We start from the raw sequence: 21,590 nt of genomic DNA, 5'->3' as shown, positions 1-21,590 counted from the left end.
CAACCTCTTCCATCCATATGCTGTTGAGAAGGAAAGGCATGCATTGAGGGGTGGGGGGAGGTGTTTTTTTCCCAGCCTAGGATGGAGGGTATGCTGTGGCTTTTTGATATTCAGAAGCCCGGCTTCAGGGGCTCAGAAATCCTTTCAAAACTATTATCTCTGGCCTGAGTTTCAGCAGCCTATTTAGAAACTCATAAGCCGTGGCTTTGTGTCTTTGTTCTCCGGCTTTTGCTTTGGTCTCGTTTTCCCTAGGGCTGTAAGCATACTGTTTAACTGCTGGAACTGGTTGAGGGTTGAACAGGAAGGAAGGGTCGTGGAGGGAAAGAGAATGGACAGGGATATTTAAAAAATAACCTTGGCACATTTACAGTATTTATTATTTAGAGTGTGTGTGAGTGCGCACTGAGAGGTTTGCTAAACAAAGTGCTGACATGATGGATCGCACTTCTGATCTTCAGTATTTTTCCATGTGCTGGGATACAGCCTTTATGCCAGCAGAGGTGAACCATGAGTTAGAGGCCAGCCTTGTCTACCGAATGAGTCCGAGTCTTGTCTGGGCTATACCCTACGACCTGCCTTAACGAAGCAAACAAAATAAAATCTCAAGTCTGCAAAATATTGGCATGTTCTAAACTCACCAGGGCAAGTTCACCTGAACTAAAACACTCCTGCTGCCAGGACGGAGTGCCTTGGGGGTCATCATCTCTGGTCTGACCCCTGCTCCTTTGTGTTCTCCAGGTCCTAGGTCACCCTCTTCAGCCTAGTCCTCTGGGTCTGAGCTAAGTTGCAAGATGGTTTGGAAACGTAAGAACACAGGGGAAATCTTGAAATTTTTGGCTGGTGATATGTAATTTGTACAAGTTAAAAGAAATGACCTGGAGGAGAGGACAAGCCCCCTAAAGTAATCAAACAAATAACTACCAAAGTCCCTTCTAGCTCAATACACTTGGGCACACAGTCACTGTAAGTTCCAAACTCCACCTCGGTCTCCCTTTGCTGATGGCATGCTCCTTTAGAGTTCTCTCAGAAACAGAACCAACAGGGCACATGCTCAGGTATGGACTGATTTGATGTTATTCTTTATAAAGTACCAGCTCAGGAGAGGGCAGAAGGCTTGCGAGTTTCCCAGACAGCTCTCTGCAAGCTGAAGACACAGCAAAGAAGCCAATTCTGATCAGAGAACTGAGAAGCAGACAGCTGATGGCTCAGGTTTCTCATGGAACTCAAGATGCTTGGTGGTGTAGACTCCGCCTCTCAACGGCCTCCTTCCCTCTTGTGGCTTCTGTGAGTGTCACTCAGGTGTTCAGAGGGTGCTCTTCAGATCGGTGTCTCTTCTGAGGTCACTGTACTGTTCGTGAGATAGCTTGTCCTTTGGCTTCTGCATATGTAAAGCAATACTCATGCACTCGTATTTGCACTAATGAGGCTTCATGTGTGTGCATGTGTGTGTGTGCGCGTGTGTGGGCTCACACACGCGCGTGCGCACGCACACACCACACACACACACACACACACACACACACACACACACACACAGAGAGAGAGAGAGAGAGAGAGAGAGAGAGAGAGAGAGAGAGGGCAAAATACTCATAACTTAGAGACTTTACAGTCTAACATAATTCACATTAAGGGTCATCAAATAGGTCCTGTGGGCTTTAGTCTATAATAAAGAAAATGGAAAAGGAAGTTCTTCAAGTGAATTGCTCCAACATGGACACATAACAACCTGGGTGAAAGCAGCACATGGCTTAGCTATACGTTGCCTCGATTTGCTACGCACATCATAAATTTCCAGGCGCTGAGGATTTATTCCGACTGGGAAACCTACTTGGCCACTTCCCAAGTCTCCCTGCCAGAGGTGACATACCTCAGGAGCAGAATTCTTCTTACTCCAGCCCCTAATCTCTGGAGGCTGGCTTCTTCATATCCTTCATCACACATTGCCCATGAAGTGTTTTCTTTTTTTCTTTTCTTTTCTTTTTTTTTTTGATTTTTCGAGACAGGGTTTCTCCGTAGCTTTTGGTTCCTGTCCTGGAACTAGCTCTTGTAGACCAGGCTGGCCTCGAACTCACAGAGATCCGCCTGCCTCTGCCTCCCAAGTGCTGGGATTAAAGGCATGCGCCACCACTGCCCGGCCCATGAAGTGTTTTCTATCTTATGGTGATAAGTTTAATTGGCTCAGTGACATGGTTCATATTTTTCAGCTTCCATTTTTAAAAGTCTGATTCTCAATGGCTACTTTATCAGCTAGAGATATTATTTGGTTGGCCAGTACTTGCTTTAGGAGCCCAAACCTAGTCTACTAGGATACTGTCATGAGGGTTAGGTAACACAATATCTGGCTGGTAGGGCAGTCAGGGCTGTGGGTAAGGCTAAGTCCCTCAATGGCTATCTTCTTGTGTCAACATTACTTTTCCAGGAGTTTATAAGCATGTAAGTTTATAAGGATGGTTATAAGCCATCTGCACCATCTTCATGTCCTGGCCATGGGATAAGTTTGAAAAACAAAATTTAAACAATTGAAGCCAGAGGGTAATTTTTATTGCATGAAGCTCACATGGGTGCAGGAACACTTGGGTCAGCAAGGGACATCTTCCTTGCCATTGGGAAGAAGCCTTTCTATAAGAGAGAATGAGTCTAATCCAAAAAACAACAATAAACAGTACGTAGAGATGGGGGAAGACACATTCATGCCTTTCCATGGGTACAGTATCTTTAAAATAGTAAAAACAAAAACAGTGTGTGTGTGTGTGTGTGTGTGTGTGTGTGTGTGTGCATGTGCAGGTACTGATGAGTCACAGTACCCATGTGGATGTCAGAGCAATCTGTGCAAGTTGATTCTCTCCTCCTCCTACATGTGTTCCAGGGCCAGATCAGCAGGCTCAGTACCAATCTCCTTTCCCCACTGAGCCATCTTGCTAGTCTGAGTGCCAGCATCACTTGCACAGGTGAAGCCTCTCAGTTTCATGGGTGGACAGCTGTCCCTTCTTCCCTCTTATAGTCTGTTATTTCTCTCTCTTGCAATCAAGGGTTTGGTTCATACGCTCACTCCTAAGGGATGCTGGCATGTGCGCAAAATGCTAATTTTGCATCCAGCTTGAAATCATAGGATTTGAGGTCCACTGGCGGGTTTAGGGTCCCTGGTGGGCAAGTCCCCAGCCAGGAGTCTTCCAAATGCCAGATGTCCGAGTGGAGTCTCTTAAATCCTACTTTAACATTTATGACCTTTTACTAAATGATGTTTTTCTAAGGTAGAGGCAAAAAAACTCGAGTCCAAAAATAAAACTCAAATAGCATGTGGGTTTTGTTGCATGTATTAAAATAGCATAGATGGAAAAACTGGAATAAAACTCAACATTTATTCTTCTGCTTTGTCCAGCCCTTTGCACTAGACATGTCAGAGAATAAATAGGACAGGTCGGGGCTGGAAGTGGAGTTTTCTCTTTTTATCTTTCCTCTGAGACAACATCAGCTTGCAAGATAAAGACTCAGCATTCTGAGAACCCAGGTTCTAAAGATGGTTAACTTTTAGTCTGTGTGTATCACCATCTCTAATAGATGGAGGTTCTCTTAGAGAAAATTGAGTTGTTGAACTGACATAGAAGTGATTCTGTTTTAGTCTATGTGGGGTCCTGGCTTGGGAAGCTGAAAAAAAAAGAGATATAACAGGTGTGGCCAGACTGCCCATGGTGAGGTGTAAGGATTCTAGAAGCCTTGGAAATCCTCAGATTGTTCTTCCCATAAGTCATTTCTGCCAATGGATTCATGGGTGCAGGGACACTTGGGTCAGCAATAGACATCTTCCTTGCCATTGGGAAGAAGCCTTTTTGTAAGAGAGAATGAGTCTAATCTGAGCAGTAAACAGTGCCAAGAGATATAGGGGAAGACACATCCATACACACACACATATTTACAAAAATCAGCCTCATTCCTAATTTTGCCATAATCTTAAATTATTACCTCTGGATTTCTCTTTAATCAGAAATTCCTCTGAATGCAACCTCGGTTAAGAGAACAGAATCTATGAAACCACAGGGTTGATGTTATCATTTAGCTTCATTCTCGATGGACAGTAAAAATGAATTACAACTATTAACTTTTCCCCTGCGTTTTGGGTAAAATCATCTTACCTCCCATCTGAGGAATAAAAATTGCATTTTAGAAAATGCTGGGTTAGTAGCTGATTTCAAGACAAGATATGTTACTGATATGCAACGAATGTGGGAGGCACCACAGTTTTTTATATCTGGGTATCACAGGCAGACTGGATAAGGGTATCTTGACAGAGCCTAGAATGTGAAAATCTGAAGAACCTATGGATGTTGGTGGAGAGGGAGTAGACAATCTCCCACTTACTGTTTTCCCTTGCTGGACTTTGGGGCTTTGGTTTACCTCTATGTAAAAGGAGCCTGCACTTTAGTTACCTAGCCTCCCAGACCTGAATAATCACACAAAACAATATTAATTACAACACTGGCCAATGGTTTAGGCCTATTCCTAGCTAGCTCTTACATCTTAAATTAACCCATTTTTATTAATCTATGCATCACCACGAGGCTGTGGCCTACCGGTAAGTTTCCTGCATCTTTCTCCTTTGGCAGCTACATGGCGTCTGCCTGACTCCGCCTTCTTTCTCTCTGCATTTAGTTCAGTTTTCCTGCCTACCTATATTCTGCCCTGCCATGCCAAAGCAGCTTCTTTATTAAGCCATGGTAATAAAACACATTCACCGCATACAGAGGGGCATCCCACCTCTGTCTGTTGCTCACCTGCACAGGGGCTTGCAGCAGTGAGTCTGGCACAGAGGAGCTAAAACAAATCCGTGGAGGAGGAAAGCAGGATGTAGCTAGAGATTTCACCTGTATCAATATAGTTGCTCTTGTGTGTTCTTCGAGGTCAGGCATTATGAATACCTTTCACAGTTGTATCTCAAATGTTGGATGTGACGTCAAATACATACAAACAGAATTAAGTACCGTTTTATAATCAAATTGCAGTTGCATGGGTAATCTACGGTATACGTGAAATCACATCTTGCAACTTCAGCTCTAAAGAGCTTCAGAGAAGATGAGAATAATTGTGAAGCCACTCTTAGCTGCGGCGAAGCACACATATCAAAAAATTACCATGAAATACGTGTAAGTGAACAACTAGATGGTATCAAGTACACTTCTATTTTGGGACAGCCATCACCCTCCTGGAATCTTTCTTCTTGTATGTTGAAAGTTTGCATGTGATAAACAGCAGTACCCTGTTCTGCTCACCGAGTCCTGGGCAACCACCGTCTTTCTTTTTTATTTCTATAAATCTCTAGGTACATCACATATGGAAAAAAAGCACACAGCATTGATCATTTTGGAGCTGGCTTATTTCCCTTCCCCTTTCTGTCTTTAAGTTTCATTCACCGTTATGTATGTCAGAATTCCCCTCCTTATTAAGGCTGAATATACTCTATTGTACAAGCACACATACTGATTACTGTATGTCTGCTGAACAGATTGGCTGTTTCTCACTTTTCAGCCACCACGAATCATGCTTCAATAAACACAGGCATACATACACACGTCCCTTTGATAAGCAAGAATTCTAAATGAGCTAGTAAAAGGATCAATGAATGAATGACAACCCCAATATTCAGGGAGCTCAGAGGTCGACAACCAGACTGGGAGATGTTGGGGAAGAAGAGGTGGGAAAGAGAGGGCATCATTTCTTTGATGATTCTACGCAAGGCTGGATCTGATCAGAATCTAGTTTGTGTCTCTCTGTGCAACGGCTCTGGTGCTATCTCTCAAAAAGTGCTCTGCTGTGGGTTCATAAATCCCTCTTACACTAATTTGCCCTGAAGTGCTGTTCCTCTCTGAGATATAAATTATTGAAACCCTTGTGGTCAGCAAAGGGAAGGGTAGAGAAACCCACCTGAGCCTTCCAAAGCAAATAGCCAGACTCCTTGTCTGAGTTCCAGAAGTCTGAAACAAACCTGGCCAAGACATCCAAAGCAGGAAGTCATTAGCAACTGCAGCAGACCCCATACTTCCGGAGAGAGGTGAGGGATTCCAGACCCAGCCAGAGTGGCCTTACATCTTCTTCTCACTACAAGTTCACTGTGCTTTCTCTCGGATTGGGACTGTGGAGAAGCTGTGAGGACAGATACTGATTCATTTTCCAGAGTTCCTTCTCAGGCAGGAGGGAGGACTATTCATGTTTGCGCAAGGAGCGCCAGAACTACCGCTTTACACTGTACCCAGCATCCGTTATGGCAAGGGGTGGGAAGCCTTCTCTGTTACTTGGGTAAGGGGTGGGTCTCCTTTGTCTTGAAGAGCTGTCAGTGTTTGAGCTCTAAGAAGCCTGACGCATTTCCTCAGAGGATGCTGAAGAGCAGATCGGCCTAACACAAACAAAAAAATACACCAGTTGTTTCATTTATCAAAGTCCTCACAGCTCCCAGGTTGAAGCAAGGCGAAGCAAAGCGAGCATCTAGTGAGAAAAGTGAACTTGAAAGTTAAAGGGCTGGGGTAAATACAAAAAGTGAGAGAATGGCACTTTGAACATTTCAAAGACCAGCGCCACGGAATAGACACATGCTCTTTTGCATTCATGAAGCTTCATGTGTTTCTGCTTAGCCACCCTGCACAGGCTGCCGTGACAGACTGGCCCAGGAACATGGGCGTATTATTTGGCTCTTTTGGAGCTGGAACTTTTTCATCTGTGGAACAGAAGCTCTAATAACAGAAATTTACCTTTTCAGAAGATGAGCATGATAACCACATGAAGCATTTAGCATACTCAGACACACGGGGCTATGATTAATATTTATTGTTATCATTATTAGTCTCCCAAGGAAAAATCATAATCAAAGTACATGAGCATTGCAAAAAAATTTAAATTGGAGCTTTACTTAATAAAAAAAGGGTGTGTGTGTGTGTGTGTGTGTGTGTGTGTGTGTGTGTTTATCTCAGTGCCTATGTAGAGGTCAGAAGACAACCTTGGGTGTCAGTCTTCACTTTCCTCCTTGCCTGAGACATGCTGTTACTGCAAATGTTGGCCTACAAGCTTGAGAGAATGAGTCTCCTGTATTTCCTTCCCATCTGGCTGTAGGAGCCCTGGCATTATAGATCCAGGCACTATTGAGTCCAGCTTTTGTACAGGACCCAGGGATCTGAGCTCAGGTCATCCGGCTTGAGCAACAAGTGCTTTACTCACCAAGTCATCCTCCAAGCCCAGATAATGGGGAGATTTTTATAAACAGGCCTAAGGGAGTCAGAATGCCTCTTCACAGATTCAGCCACATGCCTGTGTATTGTACACCATACACCAAGACATGCTTAGTAGTGCTTACGCCCAGTAGTATACAAGAGGAAAGAGAAACATAAAGTTCAAACCACAGGAGTTCCTACAGGCAGAAGGGGTGTTGTGAACGGCTGTGTATGAATGAAAACCAAAAAAAAAAAAAAAACCCACCCTCTTGGCATGACCTTCAGCTGCTCTTACATAAAAAATGTCTGACTCATTTTAATAACACAGACATTGATTGATTTTGCGTGACTTCATAAGGTGCAAAACGGGTGGCAGGATAGAGGGAGGCGTCTATGAAATGAATGGAGGACTGGTTCTTACAGATGACAACTGAGCTACTACTGGGGACAGTTTTTGCTTAGATGCTTGCTTTGCTGGCCTTTTGTCACCATGTCCCTTTCCCAGGGCAGATGATAGAATTTAAATCCTCCACCGTGGCTCTCATGCTTATTCTATATTCCTTTAACACACAGATACTCTCCAATGGCCTCTTTTATATATTGGTTGAGTTGTTTAGTGCCCAACTTTCCCTGTAACTATAGACAGAAGTCACACCTGCTGTTTGTCACAGAATCCCTAAGCCCGGCATGTAGACATTTGATAAGCAGCTGGGGAAGAAATAATTGGGATTCATTTAGCTACCTCGCCTGGTACCTTACCTTCCTATGGCAGTGTTTCGGCCACATATCTCCAATCATAGGGCCATTCTGCCTCTAAGAGCGGCACGAGACACGTCCCGTCATTGGACATTTCCCAGGAAGCCCTTTAGCTGAACTGTCATAGGATCCTGCAAGATTGCAAGGGTTGCTTATGTTTGAAAGCCCTTTTAGACTGGTGACAATTTAATAGCAAGACTATCTTTGCAAAGTCCCAATTTTGATAACAAAAGAGCCAAGGATTGTCAGTGTTTAGCAATCAGTAAAATACTACGATATGGCTTGTGTGTATGTATGGCAAGAAGGCATGGGGAGCAGAGGCAGGAGCCTGCCCTGGATGAGTTCAAGCAGGAGGGGCAGAGAACAGTGAATCGATTTGGATGCATCTGTGCTAGAACGACAAGGGGAAGAGGGCTATTAACCAGTGACAGAGGACAGCACAGTAGCAGAGAACACAGTGACTTTTCAGACTGCATGCATATAGCAACCACATGGGGGATCTGGTTTAAATGAAAATTCTGGTTCTGGGGTGGAGCCAGAAAGTCCAAAATTCCAACCTGGTCTTAGACAAGGCCTGTGCTTGCAAACCAAATGTAAGCTGCACCACTAATTAACCCTGAAACTGCAGGAAGCTATTTAGACTTTCTGTGCCTCAGTTTTCCCCATTGTACAATGGAGATCAAACAAAAGAACTCTGCAAAGGGATTATTGTAGCATGACAAATAAAAACCCAGAGACAGATATCGGGGCTCACCCTGAAGGTCAGTCTGAAATGGTGATCCTGTCTCCAGGAATCCTCAGAATGAAACTGACTGAGAGCTGTCTCCTCTCGTTTTATATTCCTCTCTAGGGCTGTGATTAAAGGCATACACCACTACTGCCCAGTTTCTAAGGCAAACTAGAGTGGTTGCTGGGATTAAAGGTGTGTGTCACCACTACTTGGTCAGTAAGACTGACTTGAGTGGCTTTTTCACTCTTTGATCTTCAGGCAAGCTTTATTTACTAAAATACAAATGAAATGTCACTACATGTATTATTTAAAGGCTGCTGATTGCTAATTACTTCTGTGAAGGAAGAGGGGAAAGATTTGGCGTGGCTGGGGATGAGGTAGAGAAGGGCATCAGAAAAGAACTAGTTGCATTTTTAAAAACTCATTTTAAGATAGGATATCATGTAGCCCAGGCTGACCTCAAACTCACTGAGTAGTCAAGGATGACCTTGAACTTCTCTTCTTCCTGCTTCTACTTTTCAAGAGTTAGGGTCCCAAGTTTGCGCCACCACATCTGGTTTTATGTAGTGATGGTCTCTTGGATGCTTACGCAGTCATCCTACCAACTGTATTATATCCTTAGCCCCACTAAAAATGTATTTTTTATCATTCAGTTATTGACATGTATGTCAAATTTTCTCTTTTCCCACGTAATAACATTACACATGAAGCCAGATGGCCTTTGCACATGCCAGAGGACTCGTGCTTGCAGACTGTCTCCGTGGAGGGAACGGTTTCAACTGGAGCTGAACCCCAAATGCTCCTTTCTTATGCAGGGTTCAAAGTGGCTCTCAGGTGTTCAGAAGAATTCAGCGCCTTTTTTCCCCCAACACCTGCAGAGTGGTGGCCACAGCGAGGCGCTCGGGAGAGGCTCATCCAGCAGTAGAATGGGGAGGTGCGGGGCGCAGAGGACCGGCCCACGTGGACTGCGGAGTTTGACAGGGGCGCGGGCAATCGGGAGGTCTGGCCAATCAGCGTTGTCCGCGGCCAGCCCGGCTCCTCCTGGTCAGCTAGCTCTGGGCTGGTTTCTGCATAGCTAGCTAGCCTGGAGTCACCCTGGACGGGGCGCACCTGCTGGGCGCACGGCTGTCTGCAGCCGCGCAAGGGGGCCCGGACAATGTTTCTCCGTTAAAACACCGCGCTTTCCTTGGTAGCTTTGGCTTCACTTTGTAGCAGCACCGGAACTTTCCCCCTTCTTGGCCGGGCTGAGATGGTGATGGGCTGTTGCCAGAGGCTCCTGCGTGCGAGTGGCCAGCTGAGCATCCTTTGACTCCAGCGCTTCGACCCGTGCTTTGCCCTGGACTACCGGATCTGACTCCGCTGCCCTTTCTAGTAAGAATGGTCTCTGGAGAAGAGCTGACGGGAGATGGGGTTGGAGCTGCCTTGAAATGTGTGCTCAAGCATTGTCTCTAGGGCAGCAGTGGCCTTTTGGGCTAGTATTAGTTAACTGGGTTCAGAACAGCCCTGATCACTCCAGCATTTTGGGAGAGCAGGCAGGGGGAAGTATTTGAATCTGCCGCGTGTGTCCTAAAGTTGGAAGAGACACTGAAAAGTAGGGATACGTGCCGTGATGGGTATGGGTGGGGATGGCGGGCAGCAGTCACTTCCAACTAGGGGGGTTCATATTTGAGGTTCAGAAACTCTGGAGTAGCGCTGGTACTGAAGCAAGTCACTTGATGTATTGGAGTGATCAGTGGCAAGGCGAACACTCCAGGAACTGGTGACCACGCTGGCCTCCGGGTTTCATCCTTTTGCATCTGAACAGGGGTCCTTACAGGAGTCAGCACGTGGGTTGGTTCTGGGACCCTTAATAGAAAAGCTGGGTCTGGGAGCATAAAAGGTTAACTGGGGAGGGTCTGGGAGTTGAGGCATCTTGGCTTTGTCCACCAAAAGCAGCGCTTGGACCTTTCGTTCCCTCTTGCTTCAGTTGCAGGGCCGGTTGTCTAGCACAGCAGGTGTCTTTAACCCCGGTTTGTTCTTGGGGTAGCTGCAAATAGAAAGCTTCATAGCCTGCACCCGGGGAGGCGCCCCAAGAAACAAGCATCTCTCCAGCGTGCTAGTGTGCTTTTCTCTTGAATGCTGAGGACTCCACACGCCCTGGTGAGAACGCTTAGCTGAGTTATGAGTCAGCCGGCAATACGGATGTGCACAAGTTCACGGACTCGTTGAGACCAGCCACGTGTCCGCCTTCACGGGGATTGAAGGGTCCCTTTTGGTGAAGAGTACTGATCCCCGAAATCTTTGCTCTTAACTTTTTAATGGCCTTCCATTCGAGAGGAGCAAAGTTAATATGACATGACAGGCAGAGTCCCTGCTTGGCAGCGGCAGCGGCAGAAAGGGGGTATTTCTGTTGAAGCTTCAGTCTGGTATTTTCTGTAATATCCTTCATATAGGCGTAGTCCATCTGCAGACTCAGACACCCAAGCCTGTGTACATCGGCAAGCAAGCAAACAAGCAAGCAACAAACAAACAGCAACAGAAACCCAATATAATTTAGGGATGGCAATGTGACAATGTAGTTAGTGTAATGTAGTTAGTGTTTACCGCTTGGTGGTTTAGGAACAGATGTTTGATCTGATGTGAAGAATTCTTCAACCGATTCTTGAATGAGCTTTTCTGTTAACTTGAGAGTCACAAATCAGGGTTCAAGTCCATGTCCTTTGGACTGGACACATAGGCCTTATGAAGACAGTGAGAGCACTTTCCAGAATCTCTCCAACTAATGATGACCTGTCTTCCCCAAATGACCCAGTGAATTGGTATCACTCATTCATGCGCAGAGCTTTCTAGGTGTGGATGTTTCTTAATCAGTAGTTTGTTTCAATTGCTTGACCAGTAATTGTTTTTCAAGGTTTCCTCTGTAAGTTGCTCTCTCATTATTCTTGTCTTTCTAGACTTCTTTCCCTTTCCTCAGTACTCACCACCCTTTGACTTGTTATTTTGTGTTGGGGGACTTAAGTCATGAGGTGATGGGCTGCTTTCCCCTGAGATCTGCAACAAAGTTCCCCAGAATAGCTGTTTGCCTGCTGTGTGAATGAATGGCTTTATCAGTTCACCCCATTGCAAAGTGCACCTATGAGTACCTCTTTGTTACTGAACATTCTTTATTGGAGGCAGCCTCTGATAGTACTAGACTGTTCTAGGTCACTTGAATTTCAATATTAATTTTGTGATCCTTCTGGAGGTGTGTATTGTTTAGTTCCAGTTAGTAGAAAAGGACAGATCTCTGCCTTGACCCCCTACCTCCTTTTTGTGTCACAGAGCCTTTCTTAAGAGCTCTTCTTATCTGCACCTCTCTTTACTGTTACACTTATTACAATATTTTGTTATGTAAATGATGTGTTGATGCATATGATATTAAAAGTGTATTCACTGGGAATTAGTCCATGGGTATGATGTCATCACCAGCCAATCCTCTGCCTGATTAGGGCTCGCATTGACAAAAATCACCTTATCATACTGAGTATACCGAGTAAGGGAATCCTACATTGCCTGTACTAAGGGGATGGAGTCTCTCTTGACACTTTCTAACTCTCAATTAGTTGCTTGGTTGTAGAGTGTGGGGGGGATTTCTATGTTAAGAGGATTAGCCGAATAATAAAATTCTCAGATTGTGGTTTTATGATCTCATTAGAAGCTGCCTAAGTAGTCTCCCCTTTACCTTTCCATTCTCTTTGGGAGTTTTCAGCCCATCTGTGGCTCTCTTTCCTTGCAAGGATGAGGAAACATCATAGCGAACAGACTGGCTTTGTGTGGGTTTTGTCCTAGATACTGCAGCAACTGAGTCAGGGTGTGTATGCTGAATTCTGTACAGGTGTCTGCCTCGTGGACTGTTGGTGCTAGGTCAGTCAGGATCGCAAGATGACTTATGTCATGCAGGTGATCACTTGGTGTCATTTATCCTCTCTGAAGATGATTCATGACTGAAGTTGGGCTGGCCACAGCTGTGCACCATGGGTTTGGGGAAGTAGTCTCAGCCACCTTCATCACTTCATAACTATTTGATGTGGAAATGTCATCTCACAAGGCTAGTGTCAGTACCTTGGGTGACTCGGACTTGAAGAACTATCCCATGGAATTGCATTGCTAATACCCTTCTCAATTCTCACCCTCCAGCATAACCACTTCTCCCAAGAGACCACTAACTCTGTCTTCCCATCTATTTGATATTTGTGCAAAAATAAAAATAACTTGCAGCTTTGTGGTTGACGTTTAAGTTCAGGCCACTCTCGCCTATGAAGCCTGTCCAAGGGGTACTTTCCCCCCTCTTTTTAGTCAAATATGAACTTAATTATGCATTCTGGTTTAAGGAATTATGCAGAGGCCCCAACTGCACATCTGGAAGGTGTCTCTGAGCTCCACTTTCAGAGGGAGGAGGTATTGTGACTTGATCCCACTCTGGTATATGGGGCACGGAGTTGGAATTCTGGAGTCTCGATTCTCAGCCTGGTGTCTACTCCAAGAACAACTTACATGAAGTAGCTTCTGTGTTATGGTGTGGGATCCATCTCTTGGCTGTCTCTGTAAAGGAGGGCCTTGTGTATTTCTTTCACTGGCTTGCCTCCAGTTGTTGGAACATTGCTTTGGTAAAAACCAGGTGCTGGGAAGTGACAGCTATGTGCCAGATGTCAAGATTTTACAGTAGCAGGTCATTTGTGTGAACACAAACAATTTTAGTCCAGAAGTCTGGAGGCTTCGGCTACTGGGGAGTACTTGTTTAACATGACAACATGGTGAGTACGGAGAAGAGGCTGTGGCTCAATAGGCAATGGAGTCACAGAGAAGTTGCTCCCTTTTTTGAGACTGAGTACTGCTAGCACACATGAATAAAGTGTCCGGCTTAGAAAAACAGGATGATCTTTCAAAGGATGAGGTAAAAAGAAAACATGGATTATTTTGTTAAATAAAAAAGGCACTGGACAAAATATGGCTAAACTACAAAGCCCCTACCCGTTTCTGCAAGGGCTTTAGTGATCAGAAGGCGGACAGCAGACAAGATGGCGTGTTTGGTAAAGGTACTGGGTGCCAAGCCTGACAACTAGCATTTGATGTCTCTGGACACACATGGATAGAAGGAGAGACTCCTGCAAGCTGTCTACACACACACATGCACACACACGTGTATGCATATACATACATTAAATACAATCAAAATTATTAAAAAATATATCAAGGCAGAGCTGTCAGAGCTACAGAGTTATTATTTTAATGGCCATTGTGCTTGTGTGGATTCTTGTGCTGTATGTTCTTAAGTGTTCTTTGAATTTTCAGTCTTTCTCCTTTATTTTTATGCTCTCCTTTGTCTGAAAAATCATGAAGATTTAAGTTTCTTTGGTGTAGTATAGTTACTTGCCTGTGTCTAACTGGGCTTCAAATCACAAACTTTTTTTTTTAATCTCTCTATCTACCTACCTACTTATCTGTCTGAGAAAGGATCTCCGTCTGTAGCCCTGGACAGCCTAGGACTCATTATATAGAACAGTCTGACCTCAAAGCCACAGACATCCACCTGTGTCGGCATCCTGCGTGCTGAGTTTCCAGATGTGAACATGTCATCCATGTACTCGGTGTATTCTGATCTTATCCTGCACCCGTTTCCTGCTTCCACCCCTTATCCTCTACTGCTGCCCTATTTCCCTCTTGACTTTATGTCTTTTATTTTAGCCCACTGAAGTCAATTGGTGCCACCTGTATGTGTGCGGGTGCCACATTTCTGAAGAAAACCGATGTTCCCTCCAATAGAAGCCATCAATTGCCAATAACTCTTTAGCCAGGGGAAGAGAGTCCCAGTGTTTATAACAGGGATCCTAGGACTCTTATTGCCTAGATAAGATTTTGGTTTTAGTTACTCGTGGCTTTTATTTTGAAGATTTCTTTTATTCTTTTCATAAAGTACAAAGACGATATATGCTTGGAGTAGAAAATTCAAATGCTGTAGATGACTACAGAGAGGAAGGTTCAAAAGCCCACTACGCCTAGACATAGCACCTTTTCATATTTGCATCAGTCTCCTTCCATTTACCACTTGGATCTGAATGCAAGCGTCAAGACTCCATCATTTCGATAAGAGGGGTCCTCATCCCCTCTCCCACATTGTTTATTAAGCAGTGCCCATTGAAGGGACCCTGCTATGCCTTGGCTAGAGAAGGAGGGCCACACCATGTGTTCTGCACACCTGCCCTTGACCATGGGGCTTCTTCATGCCATGGCTTCCCAAGAGGCTCGGAGATGCTCTGGATCTGCCTAAGGATGGCAAATCCTTCAGGGAGTACTGGCCCAGGGAGCATTGCCATTCTTTTTTATGACCATATGCTATTCTTCTACAGTTAGTTATCCGATACCCAAAAGTTGAAAGGAATTTTGAAGATTTTATTCTAATGTATTACTATTTTTTTAATTTTGGATTTTTCTTTTAAATGAAGTACCATGAAGGATCCAAACCCAGGACTTCATGCATACGAGGCTAGGCAAGCACTCTATCATTGCCCACCCCACTTTTCTGGCTATTCTAAAAAGAGTCTCACAGTATAGCCCAGGCAATAATGAACTCATGGTATAACTCAGGCTGGCTTTGAGCTCCCAGCCTTCTTCCTGCCTCAGTCTCCTGAATGCTGAGATTTCAAGTGTGTGCCACTACACTCGGCTTGTGGTACATCCATGTTTGCTGAAGAAATCAGGTTTTGTGAGTTAGTTTAACTGGTGTTCAGCTTTGGGATGTTTAAGGGAATCTGATGAAAAAGTGACGAGGGTGCATTTGTTTCTGCACACATCCATGGGAGCAAGGAATCATGGACAGGGGCAGGGGGATGGGTAGGGTAGTGTGTGTGCATAATCTTCACTGGCTGTTTAAAACATTTGGCAGCCCTTCCTGTGGCTGTGGATTGTAATGCAAGCATCTGCTGCCTTCTCTCTGCTTTCAGAGCTGATTATGCAATGCACCTCGCATCACAGAGAAGGCTTTCTTCATCTGTATTTTTGAACTAATTCTTTCTCAGCACACACAAATTCTTCTCCTCCCCCCACAAATATTCATGCACACACAAATCAAAAAGGGCCATAAAATTGGTTACTGTGGGCCAGGTCCTCCCAAGATACCAAACTCACACCTTTTTCAAATTCTGTCCTGCTCTTTGCGGACCATAGTGTCTGTCAGGAGCACGGAGCTGCATTAAGCAAGCTGGAAGATGGTTCTGCGTGTGTCCCTTGGTATCAATCTCATCTTTCTTATGTGCTGAATTCTCCCCACCTCAAAACTTAGGCACTGATGTGCATCTGAGGCCATTTAGGAAACTCACTGGCTGACAGTGCAACATTCTCCAGCAAGGCTTAGGAATCACTGCCAGCAAGAGTGGGAAGGGTGGGTAGAGACTTTTCCCCCTTTTCACATCTGTTCCTTCTTCCACTTCCTCCCTTCAAATCCCCCCATATAACCCTCCTGATTCTCCATTCAATTCATGACCTTTTCTGTCACATGCATGTGTGTATGCATACATATTTCTAAACATAATCTATTTAGTCTGTGTAGTGTTACTTGTATGTATATTTTCAGGGCTGATCATTTGGTATTGGATAACAAATTGGTGTGCTCTTCCTTGGGGAAGATCATTTCTCCGTGTCTCAGGTGTCCTTGGTCACCTATAGTGCTTTTTTAAGGAGGCCGAGGCTTCATGGTATTTCCCCTATCCATTTGTATGTCTGTTGTTATCTGTCTTTAGCTCATGGTTAGGTTGTCATGTTGGTGATTCTTATGAGTGTAGCTTAGCTTTTGACATTGCTAGGAGACACAGTCCCACCTCAATCTTGCTGATCTACTGCAGCCTGGGACGCTGGTCCTCTGGATCTTGTGATCTTTCTGCCTCTTTTTTTCTGCAATGATCCTTGAGCACTGGAAATTGGAGATGTTTCATAGATTTATCTTTTCGAACTGGGCTCCACAACTCTGCAGTTTGGTTGGTTGTGGTTTTCTGTCATGGTCTCTGCTGTAAAAAGAAGTTTCCTTGTTGAAGGGTATAACATGAAGGGTCCTGCTTGTTGGGGTTTCTGTCCAGCCCAGTACCCTACAGCCAGCAAGCCCCAAAGAAAATCACACAGAGATCTCTATAAGTTATAAAGCTGATTGGCCCACTAGCTCAGGCTTTCTGTCCACTCTTGTAGACTATATTAACCCATTATTCTTATCTATGTTAGCCATGTTGCTCAGTACCTTTTTCAGCTGGCAGGTCACATCCTGCTGTTTCGGAGATCTGCACAGGATTGGAAGGAATCAACTTCCTCCTTCCCAGAATTTTCCTGTTCTCATTGAATCATTTCTACTTCTTATCTGGTTTTCCCACCTATACTTCCTGCATGGCCAATCAGTGTTTATTTAAAACATGATGGACAGAATACAGACAATTCTCCCACACCAGAAGGGTGAAGACTATACTTACCTGTGGATGTGAAGGCAAGTATTTAGAGTGCAGTTAGGGATTATGATGGTTTAGTAAAGTTGGCAGAGGTTTCCTTCCAAGATTCCTGACTTCACTAGTTTTGGGTGGTTGGCTAGATTTTCAGTACCAAGCATCATTTCCATCTTGTTCAGCAGGTCTTCAGTGCAATTACAGGGCTGCTGGTAGCCACCAAGGTGTATATGCTGCTCCTGCACCCTTAGGGTTACCATGCCACCCCTGCTGGGCATTGCTGTGGTTTATAGCTATCATAGCTGGTAGGATTTTTGGTTGCTTCTCTCCTTTGAAAGTTTGCACGATGCTTTTTGTGGCATGAAAGCCATCTTCAGGGAGGAGCCATTCAGGTAACAACAGCACAGGACCCTCTAGGCCCTATGTTTGAAGAGCGTGGAATCTCTATTCAGAGGGACTTACTTTCAACAGCATGGGCTCTTAAGGAAACCTCTTGGTATCAGACTGTATGGAGCAAGCCATACATTTTTTTCATGAGAGTTTTGGAAATCGGCTCTCACAGTGTAGCCTAGGCTGGCCTGGAACTCACTCTGTAGCCCAGGCTGGCTCATAGTCAGCTCATGCAATCTTTTTGTCTCAGATTCCTGAGTACTGAGATTATAGTTATGAATCATCAAGTCCAGCATATGGTTTCCAATCTATAGGTTAGTATAAGTATTTGTCCACTAAACTTTAAAAAACATAGTAATGGCCACAATTGCTAGTATTGGAGTTGTTGTCTTGTAATATGCTAAATTTTAAGGGGCATTGAAAAAAAAAGAAATGACATAAATTTGGCTATTTTAGCCATTCTCAAGGCTACATTTCAATAGTACATTCACGTTGTTGGGGTATCATCATCCCTTTCCATTCATGGTGTTTTTTTCTTTGTATAAAACTGAAGCATAGGCATTAAGTCCCTACTCCTTTCCTTTTTCATAACAGCTCAGATTCACCATTCTGCCAATGGTGGGGCTATCCAGTATTTGTCCTTCTCTGACTGACTTATTTCACTTAGCACTATGCCTTTATGGTTGATTCATTTTGCAGCAGGCACCAGAATTTTCTTCCCTTTAAGGGGTTGTCTCCCACATTCTCTTGGATTATCAATAGACATTTAAGTTGGCTTTATCTTTTTCCCCCTCTGTAGAGTATGTCTATTTTTATTCCCTTTTTAGTATTTATTTATCTATTATATTTCTTTAGTGGGATAAAAATTACAGATATAAGATGGATCGAGCACTTAAACAGTACAGTCATTAAAATGTACACTGATTGGTATATATATTCTTTATTTTTTCTCCTTTTTATTAAAGCTATTTTCATACCATATATTTTGATCATATTCTTTTCCCTTCCTCAGCTCCTCCCAAACCTCTCCATTTCTTTACCTACCCAACTTCAAATTTCTCTCCAGTCAAATAAAAACAAAAACAACAACAACAAAAAAAACAAACCAACCAAAAAAACCCCAAATTTTGTATTACCAAAATGCTGTTATAAGTATTATAAACACAATAGCTATTCTAGGCCCTGCTTTGTATCCACAGCTAGGGCTTCTGAACCTGATGGAATTCTGCACTGAATCTTCTCCAGTGCTAACATGCTACTGCTCATAGTGGCTGCAGTACTTTCCCAGGCTAGCCATATTGTCTTCAGAGTCCTGTAAAGCAGGTGCCAGTATCCGTATCCTCTATGCAAGAGGAAAGAAAGGCGCACAGGGATGAAGACACTCCAGCAGCCTGTGGTGGAGCAGAGGCAAAGCCTTTAGGAGGTCATTCATTCTTTCCCTGCACAAAAGGTTGACCTGATTCCTCTGGTGCCTGGCCTAGGCCTGGGTGGGGACAGGACAACTAATGAATGTGTTGTCTCCAGGATAAGCATTGATCATCCTCATCCAGACACACAAAAGCATTGCATGGTGATGTGGATCCTCCAGGCCAAATACTTATTATGAAATTGTCATTTTATCCAGATAATAAGGGCCCACTGGATACATTCCGTTACTATTTAGCCTGGTAATAGCTGCGTCCAGTCCTCTGCCAATTAATAATCATGTAGCCCATTCCCATGTCTCTGTAAACGCACAACAACCTCTGCCTCTCTCGGGGATGGCAGGGAGAGGTGGGTTGGGAGAGGAAATGATTCAGATGAACCTACAGTGGGGTCCCATGGATGGGTGATGGGTGTGGGCTTGCTTTCCAGAGGCACCGGGCAGAGGATGCGGGCACCTTTCCCACCATAATCATAGCTTGATGGAGTCGCTGCCAAGGAAGGCACGTTTTGTCACTTGGTAGAATTAACAATTGATCAGTTTGGTGGTGCTGGAGTCCTTTGTAAGCTCCCCATGTTTATTCATTATCGTGATTACACAGTGGAAGCATCTCTGCTTGATGAGATGAGGCAAGAGGCAAAGTTATTTAAATACACTTGAAATTAGCGTCTGCACAAATAGGGGTCTGACAATGTCCTAATTTGATTCTAAAGATTTAGAAATAAACCTTTTTCTGAGCGGGGGGTTGGGGGTGGTCCCATGGATTGCTGCTTCAGGTGTGTGAAGTTCATTGATGTGAGGCTTCAGTGTCATTGAAAGGAAAATGGCAAGGGTTGGAATACACAAGTTCCACATTTCTTTTGGGGGAGTTGGGAGCAGGGAGGACCCTTTAGCTTTGCTGTCCACACAGGATCCCTATGTTAAAGTAGCAACCTCGAGAACTCTCGATAAGGGAGGTCATGCGTCTGTGTGTCCCAGTTTCTCCATGAACAAAGCCCAGCAACCATCCCTCCAAGTATCAATCAGGAGAGCAGGAGATTCCTCAATCTGAAAGCTAAGGTCACCCTGATACAAGGGATGGGCAGCATTCCTAGAAGACTGTTTCTTCAAGACATTTTGATTCTGCATTTACTCTCTCTACATTTACAAAAGACCCAGGATCCCCAGTGTGAACTCAGATTCCGGTTTGATGTGCAAATATTTCTGAGCCACAGCATAAAGAGACATGAACGTACAAGCCGTTGACGCCATGAGTTTCACAGTCTTCATTTACTCAGAAGGAGTAGGGATGAAATAAGTTAAGGCTAATGGCATTTTACAAAACGCGAGGTCTGGAGTTTTCAAATCTATTTTATATTAATGCTATCAGTCTACCGTTGCACTTGCTTCCAACTGCAGTATTATTGCCTCACGTTTTTTTTTTTTTTTTGAGCCAGGGTCAGTCTGTCTGTCTCTGCCTCTGCTCCTGTCTCTGTCTCATTCTCTGTCTTTGTCTCTCTCTGTCTCTGTTGGTCTGTTTCTCCTCCCACCATCTCTCTCTGTGTGTGTGTGTGTGTGTGTGTGTGCACATACCCACATGTGTGTGTAGAACCAGAGGTTGACATTACTATCTTTCTTGACTGCTGCCCACCTCATTTTCTGAGACAGTAGATGCACTGCACCCGGAGTGTGCAGATTTGCCTAGACCGACTGGCCAGCAAGTCCCAAGATTCCTCCTACTTCTACCTTTCCAACCAATGGGTTTCTGCTGAGATTGTCTGGGTTCTACTTGGATGCTAGAATTAAACTCACATTGACGACAAGCATTTTTCCGACAGCCATCTGTCTCCCCAGTTCAGGAGCCAGGGTCTCTTAACGTAACCCCAAATGGCCTTGATCTTACCGTGTAGCCAAGTCTGGTCTCCCATTCAAGACACTTTTGCTTTACGTTCATTTTGGAGCTCTTGAACTATAGGCAAGTGTCATCATGCCTAGGTGCCAGTAAATAAGACTCACCTAGGGGGTTTGCTGAACCAGTTTCGCCATCCTCATGCCCAGAGTTTGGAATCTCACGAATCTGTGGTGGGGCCTGTAAGTGCGCATGTCTCATAGACTTCCATGAGCAAATCTGTGGTGGGGCCATACTCTGAGCAACACCTTTTCAGGATGGTGTATTTTTCAGAGGTGAAAAATTGGAGTTCAGAGATGTTCATAAAATGGTCATTTTGATTAGCATGGAAGTTAGTCAATGTGGTAATCCGCCGAGAAGCTTGTCTGAACAGTATGACTCTGAAGATTGATTCAAATACCGAACCCAAAGCATAAATTAATGTGAGTGGAATCAGCGTCCTTCCTATGTAAGAAACTGGTTTCGGTGATGTCCTTAGTTTCTCTTTGAGTTCAAGATGCACTTGCTGTAATTGAAGGTTTTGAAAACAACCGTACAGTTGTTTAAGTGACTATAGATGTGGTTTGGCTGTGCACGGTACCCAGTCTTCTGTCGTTTTATTGATGTCTACATTGGCAGGGGAAACACTTCTGTTAGGCGGTTGAGTCTGATTTAGATTATACCAGCAGGGGGTGTATGGGAACGTTGCTTTGTTCTATGTCATGAAGATTCCTAGGGGTTAAGATCTGAGGAGGATTTAAGGTTTCATCCGTAATGAGAATGACGGAGTTGC

General features: G+C 44.3%; 1 protein-coding gene across 1 annotated transcript in view; it reads left to right on the top strand.

The window, feature by feature from the left end:
• Positions 1-9,779: 9,779 nt before the first annotated feature.
• Tafa4 (TAFA chemokine like family member 4) overlaps positions 9,780-21,590 on the top strand; it is a 210,925-nt gene continuing 199,114 nt past the window's right edge. The window contains exon 1 of the mRNA XM_041641324.1: positions 9,780-10,050. The gene's annotated coding sequence lies outside the window, so the exon portion shown is untranslated. The remainder of the gene's footprint in view (positions 10,051-21,590) is intronic.

The sequence above is a fragment of the Microtus oregoni genome, unplaced genomic scaffold, assembly GCF_018167655.1.
Source record: "Microtus oregoni isolate MIOR12 unplaced genomic scaffold, Mior012 000002F_ref0000024, whole genome shotgun sequence".
Classification (NCBI taxonomy): domain Eukaryota; kingdom Metazoa; phylum Chordata; class Mammalia; order Rodentia; family Cricetidae; genus Microtus; species Microtus oregoni.
Note: the sequence above shows the minus strand (reverse complement) of the source record. Positions and strands in the feature narration are given on the sequence as shown.